Source organism: Pleurodeles waltl, unplaced genomic scaffold, assembly GCF_031143425.1.
Source record: "Pleurodeles waltl isolate 20211129_DDA unplaced genomic scaffold, aPleWal1.hap1.20221129 scaffold_67, whole genome shotgun sequence".
Taxonomy (NCBI): Eukaryota; Metazoa; Chordata; class Amphibia; order Caudata; family Salamandridae; genus Pleurodeles; species Pleurodeles waltl.
Genome location: NW_027150384.1, coordinates 630,734 through 636,482, shown reverse-complemented (window position 1 = coordinate 636,482; position 5,749 = coordinate 630,734). Strand labels below are relative to the sequence as shown.

Below are 5,749 nucleotides of genomic sequence, written 5' to 3'. Positions count from 1 at the left end.
CTTCCTCAAAATCTTTTCTCTTATCAAGGGAAGAGATAGGCAACGTCGGATAGCATTTATCTATTGCCATTCGATGCTGTCTGTCTGAAATTTCCATTGCATTATCTATTTCATCATCTTTGAATTGCTGAGCAGCCTGTATAATCGTCATTCCCTGTGTTTTCCTATCTCGTTTCGCTTGTTTAATTTCTCTCTGTTTGGCTTCCTTACGCCAAAGGCGAAAAGAGTCAAACATTGCCGGCCGGGCTTTTCTTTTAAATAACGTTGCTTCTAAATTATCTAGCACATCAGTTTCGAAACTATCATTTTCTGGCCATTTTAAAACACCATCTTTCTTTGTATATCGGGTCCATGTCTTATTAAAGGCAATAGGACCAACACCATGTTTAGAATAGAGCTCATATGTGGGAGTTTCAACCGAAGGAATCGGACAGGAGTCCTCAAGCTGGGAGTCCCTATTACAACCAAAGCAACAAAGTTTTCCAAACTTAGTCAGACCAGACATCTCACGATTTTTACTGGCTGTTCACAAACATCAAGGGGGTAAAACTTTCAGTTTACACAGCACAAATGCACTTACCCCTCGGCTTTGGCCACTGCAATGGCCAAATCTAAGGACCTAAGGACAAAACAAAGACCAAAATTTGTGGGCGCGACCCACCAAATACTTAACTAAGGATGTCTTCTTACACCAACAGAGGCCCGTCTATCGTCTCGCTTTACCATACATCATCAAAGAAAGGGCCAAGGCAGGGCGGCAGTCAGGGCAGCAGTCGTCAGTAGCCGTCAGGAAGGAGTAACCGCACTGAAAAAGACCTTCGGACCACTTCGACATACAGGGGTCGCTTGACGTGGCTCGCGATTCCTCCAGAATTTTCTTGCGGGGTTCCTCACGACCTTCAGGCAGAACCGGTACCGCTGAAGCCGCCCCACGTTGGGCGCCAGTTGAAGAACCAGAACCTTATGGGCCTGGCGGCGCAGGGTACGCCTGAAATCTCCTTGGATTCACCTGCCTCAACTAACAGAGACACGGGACACTCTGTCAGGCGTAAAAGATCAGATTTTATTAGCTGCAGCTAGTACAGTTGTCCAAGAAGTACACAAGGTATGTTCTCAGGAGACTGCCACTTTACTTTGTGGCGCACAATCTTATATACCGTATAAAAACCATTTATTAACTACATACACTCCCAGAACACATAGAAAGGAGCCAGTAAGAATAATGTAAAGATAGAACAGAGCCAATAGAAATGTCGGAAAACAAGACAGCACCAATAGAAGGAATTGGAAAACAAAGTATCAAGTGACTTAAGGTTGCCTCCCCTCCAGCTGTGTTTGTCACCCCTCCCTTGAACTAATTCATTAACCGATCCACAACGAAGTTGCATGTGGTGCGATAAGTTTGTGTGCGTTTGGAGGACAGTTGTGAAATGAGAGAATACTAGCAAAGGACAGCGAAGGCCAGACGATAAGATAAGATCGGCGGAGAATAGTGTGAGCCTACAGATAGTTGAAACAAGGATTAGAAAACCAGACAGGGATTAGTGTACTCGGTCAGACCTTAATACCAGCCTTGTAAAGATAGAGGCAGAAGGCTGTTTTGAACACCATGTTGCAGAATAAGCAGAAAAGGCAGAATGGACTTCGTTCGCTGTGCTGCCTGAGTGAAGGCAACATAAAATGGCGGCGGGCCACAAAATGGCGGGTCGATACGATCGTATTAAAAATCGAATTTCCTCAACCCATCTAAATTGGACAGTCACGTTGCTCCAGGAATTAGGTTTCCTTATCAATGCGCAGAAGTCACTGTTGAAACCATCCCAAACGATAGAGTTTTTGGGTTTCAGGATAGATTGCATTCTCTCCCTATTGATTCTTCCAGCGACAAAAATTCGCGATATCAAACGAGAATTGAGAGCAGCATTACTCAGCCCGAGTATTTCCCTAAGGAGCATTGCTCGACTAGTGGGTCTGTTAGCTTCATCCATTCAAGCAATTTTTCCTGCCCCCTTACACTATCGGGCCCTCCAGAGATTGAAGATTCAATATTTGAGGCAAGGTCTGAGTTACTCAGACCAGGTTCCTCTGACTTCAGAGGTCAAGGAAGAGATTCAGTGGTGGCTTCACCACATGGAAGCGTGGAATGGCAGGGCCATTTTCGGATCTCACCCAGAAGTTGTCATAGAATCGGACGCCAGTCAGTGGGGCTGGGGAGCACGTTGTGGCTCAATGACAACAGGGGGTCGTTGGTCTTCAACAGAGAAAGATTTACACATAAATTGCTTGGAGCTCCTGGCGGGCTCTTTCGCAATAAAGAGTTTATCCCCGATCAGGACAGATTGTTGCATTCTTCTGAGAATGGACAATATATCAGCGGTTCGTTATGTGAACAAACTGGGGGGAACGCGATCCAGAATCCTGGCGGAGATTGCCAAGGAATTTTGGCATTATTGCCTGAGACACAGACTAGTGGTGTTGGCGGAGTATCTTCCGGGAGATCAGAACATAGTAGCGGACTGGAACTCCAGATATCTGACGGATCCCAGCGATTGGAAATTGGATCCACAGATATTTCAGCATATTGTCCAGGCTTGGGGTTCCTGCGAGATGGATCTTTTTGCGTCTCGCCTCAACAACCAAGTTCCGAAATTCTTCAGTTGGAGGCCGGATCCTCAAGCCTCGGCAACGGATGCTTTTCTACAGAATTGGAACTCGTTCCAGTGCTATGCATTCCCGCCGTTCCTATTGATACCCAGAGTCTTGGCTCAAGTGAGGAGGCAGAAGGCAGAACTGATTTTAGTGACCCCGTTGTGGAGGTCTAAGCCGTGGTTCCCTATTGCCCTTCAGTTAGCATGTGCGCCTCCACTTCTAATTCCTCCTCGTCTGGACCTCTTGCTCAGTCCGGAGGGCCATCAACATCCCTTAATTGTATCGGGGACTTTAACTCTGATGGCTTGGAGGATTTCAGGACTAGATGGAAAGCCCCAGGAATTTCGCAACAGGCTGAAGGCTTTATCAAGCGAGCATGGGCAAAGAGCACCCACAAGAGATATGCTTCGGCATGGCGTAAATGGGTTAGTTGGTGCAATGGAAGAGATCTTAATCCCATGGGGTCAGGTATTGATATGATTATTAACTTTCTGGCTGAGTTAGCCTCGGCAGGTTTGGCCTATAGGACAATCAACAATTTTAGATCAGCAATTTCTTCAGGTCATCCACCTATAGAAGGTAAACAGGTAGGTGAACATCCGCTAATTTGTAAGCTGTTGAGGGGTATCAGATTTTCGAATCCTCCTCAGCCTAAGTACTCTGTACTTTGGGATGTGAATATTGTGTTAAAATTCTTAGATTCTTGGCCCAGTAACAAGTACTTATCCCGGAAACAATTGTCAGCTAAATTAACTATGTTACTATGTTTAGTCTCTTGTAAGAGAGTCTCAGATGTGAGAGCCCTAGATTTATCGGGGAGACTTTATTCTCCGGAAGGAGTAACCTTTATTATCTCCAGAAGGACCAAGAATAATTGCAGGTCAGTAACGTACCCTTGGTTTCCAGATAATTTTAAATTATGTGTGGTACAGTGTCTTAAAGATTATGAAGTATCTACCGAAGAACATAGACAGGACATGAATGGGCAAGTACTAATTGCACTTCAGAAACCCTTTAAACCGGTTGCTTCTGCCACTCTTGCGAGGTGGTTAAGATGGCTTATGAATGAAGCAGGTATTGATACTAGCCATTTTGGAGCTCATTCAGTAAGAGGAGCAATGGCATCTAAGTCTTTTATGTTAGGTTCTAGTTTAACAGACATTATGAAATCTGCAGACTGGTCGTCTGAAAGTACTTTTAGTAAGTTTTATTTTAAACCTGTTTTGGATGTGGCCTCTGTTGTTATGGGTCAGCTTTGAACTAGCATAATCCGAGCCTCCGGTCCTGATATAGAATGAAAAATTTTCTAGCTTACGCGTTAAGAATTTTCAATTCTATTAAGGACACGGAGGCGAGGATTATCCCACCCTATCATGAATATGGATAATTTTGTTGATCTTAAAAAATTGTTTAATTCATTGTTACCCTCCCACGTTTTATATTGTATAATAAGATGTGAATGATTTTAAATGGTTGTTACCATTAGTTTGAAGATATTACCGGTTGGTTTTTATTATTATTTCTCAGGAACGGATCAGAAGAATTCCTGAAGTTATTTTCTCCATCCAGTTGTCTACGTTCTTGAAAAACCGACTTGATGTTCAGTCTGGTCTCCTTCGTGGGCTTCTTCCTTCCTAGATGAGACTTGATATCATCTAAAGGCTTTGAGGTCGTGTGAAAGAAATTACTGGTTTTGGTTGAAGCAAAGAAAGAGGATATGACGTTCTAGGTTATGGACTTTATGGACTAAGGTCACGATGGTTGATTGGTGCATGTGACTTATACACTAGAGCAAACTTGATTCCATACAAACTTGATTCCATAGCACTTTCAATTTTAATTTCTAAACCGTGTTTCTACATGCAGACAGCCTAGAATACACACATGAAAATGTATTTTATTCCAAACAGCGACGATTGTGTCAGAAGTGGGATTTGAACCCACGCCTCCAGGGGAGACTGCGACCTGAACGCAGCGCCTTAGACCGCTCGGCCATCCTGACAGCTGTGAATTGTTTATTTTGCAAGCCTTTTGTGTAATATGTCGCAAGAACTAAGATTTCATCGCTGCATTTTTTTGTATCTGAGAACTACGATTCTATATCAGGACCGGAGGCTCGGATTATACTTTACACAAGGCTCAGCTGTCCCTAAAAAAGGTTTTTCAAAGGGGCCTTTTTGTCAGGGCCGTGCGTTACGGCGGACGAATGCCAGGCCGAGGTAACTTTGTCAGTCCCCAAAATTACTACCCGAGGGGTAGAGGTAACTGGTCTGGACTCTCCCTTCAGAGTATGGGCGTAGGAAGTGTGGGGGACGCGGGGGACGTATCCCCCCCAGATTTTGGAGGGTGGGAGACGAAGGTGGGGGGGACAAGGGGACAAAATAAATTTCCCCTTTTACATCTATTATTCAGAGGGCCATTAGCGCACAAAAGCGCTACTTTTAATAGCCCTGTAGGGACCATCCACCAATCTGATGGTAACAGAATGAAGGTGAGTCAGGAGGCCCCCTGCGCCCTCTGCCGTTTTGTTTGTCCTGTTCACAGCTGTGGGAATTAAGGGTGCTCATAAGAACAAAGGGCACGAGGAGGAGAAGAGTTTTGGATGATTACTGTCTGCATCACCTGCTGCCGCCTTGAAGAGAAGCAATGCAGGAGGCCTTTAAGAGGAGCTGCAGAACAATGAGGAAGATCTAAAGAGGAAACAGAGTCCCACTCAGCCTGGTGCCTGCAGGCTAGAAAGGAGACTGTGAAAAACAGTATTTGTATTTGCCTAAGATCACACCAGTTGGTGAAACAGTGAAGTCGAAATTGGACCCAGATTTTACCCTTTCCCACAACAATATAGGTATTAAAAGGGTATATTTTTCTAAGATTTATGCTAAATGCTTTTTTATCTAGGTAATGAAGGGCTTGATTATAACGTGGCTAACAGGGAGAAGCCATATTTCATTTTGGGCCATTATGTCTAGCGTTATTATTTATGTTGTTGTTATCGTTACATACTTAAGCATATTGAAGTATATTATCTTTTCTTTATCTTTTCTTCACTCTACTCTGAAACAATCTACCCTATGCCACTGCACCCTACAACACTTTTCTC

General features: G+C 44.1%; 1 non-coding gene across 1 annotated transcript; it reads right to left on the bottom strand.

Annotated features, from left to right (window-relative positions):
* Positions 1-4,568: 4,568 nt before the first annotated feature.
* TRNAL-CAG (transfer RNA leucine (anticodon CAG)) lies at positions 4,569-4,651 on the bottom strand. The gene has a single exon. It is a non-coding gene; the product is annotated as a tRNA-Leu (tRNA).
* Between the last annotated feature and the right edge of the window lie 1,098 nt (positions 4,652-5,749).